The sequence below is a fragment of the Pygoscelis adeliae genome, unplaced genomic scaffold (genome assembly GCF_000699105.1).
Source record: "Pygoscelis adeliae isolate BGI_AS28 unplaced genomic scaffold, ASM69910v1 Scaffold456, whole genome shotgun sequence".
In the NCBI taxonomy this organism is placed as follows: domain Eukaryota; kingdom Metazoa; phylum Chordata; class Aves; order Sphenisciformes; family Spheniscidae; genus Pygoscelis; species Pygoscelis adeliae.
In genome coordinates, this window is record NW_008825007.1 from 627,919 (window position 1) to 629,277 (window position 1,359).

Consider the following 1,359-nt stretch of genomic DNA (forward strand, 5'->3'; position numbering starts at 1 on the left):
CATGTTGCGTGCCCAATATTAACTCATTCCGGGGCAAAACGTAAAGCCGTCAAGCCTGGATGTATTTTGAGGACAATTCACTGTGCCCTATTCCCTTCAGCAGGTGTATTTTTTTTTTTTCATTGCTGTTATTATTCCTACTAATATTATTTCTCTTCTTCGCTCCTCTCTAGGATGTTTCTGGTTGATGCACCTCGTGGGCTGCAGTCCCAGACCTGCCTGTGCATGGGAAATCAGGTAGTATCGTCCCCGCAGACCTCTGAGGGTCTCTGCATGGACCGTCCACTTTTGCAGACCCTCCTTTGAGGGGAAATAAATTGCCTTCAAAAAGGAGTTTGATAGGAAGGGAGCCTCGTGAATGAGCTGCAAAGTGTCCCTCCCAGAGGTCTCGTGGGAGTGGGGGGGGGACGGGACGGGACGGGATATCTGAGCGCTCATGCCCTGGCAGGCACCGAAAACGTGCATGAGCGATGGCTCGCATGAAACCCTCCCTGGCAAAATGGCATCCTTGGAGGCTGCGCTTCAGGAGACCCAGGGGATCCCAGCTACGACTCTCGGTCCCACGGGAAACCGGCTTTCCTCAGTTCTGCTGCTCCAAACCCCTCGCTGCACCAGCACATCCCCACCTCCCCGCCTGCAGCGTCAGCTCATGCACTCGGGGTGCTCGCACAGGGCTAGACCCCATCCCGCCTGGGCCCGACGAGCACATTCACAGTACAAATCGCAGCGCCAGGCTGGTTTGGGGTGAGGCGTGCAGGAAGGCGCCTGTGGGTGCGCTCCCAGTGGGTGGGAGCAGCGTTCCCCGTGGATGATCTCCAGCTGCTTCCGGCCTCTTCTCCCTCGTGCTGGATAATTTTGCTGTGCCGAGTGTGTAATTATCGCCTCTGTCATCTCCCAGGCTTGGGGCGCGGGAGCAGATGGGAGGATGTTTATTTTGCAAGTCCCACCAGCTGGGTGCTTGGGGCAGCAGGGAGGGCGAAGGGGATGCAGTGGGGAAAGCAATGATGGCTGTGTTCAGAGAGGAGGAAACGTCCCCCTGGGGAGGGAATTTAGCGGGAAGAAACCTTCTCTAAACCATCCTCCCTGCCGCAAGGGGAGGACGTCCCGGTGCTGCCAGCCCTGCCAGCTGGGAAAGGACAAGGATGCCATGGCGGGCTGGGAGGAGGAATGGGTCTGGCCGAGGGATGGAGGGAGGGATGGACAGTGAGAAGGCGCAGAGGGGTGAGCTGTCTTGCTGGCTCCTCGCTCGAGGCCAGCAGAGCTGCCCTGCCATGGGCACATCTGTCCTGTCACCCCACGTTGGGGGGCACCCAGGGGAGGCATGTGCTGCAGGACCCAGTGCCCTACCACCAGCTCATC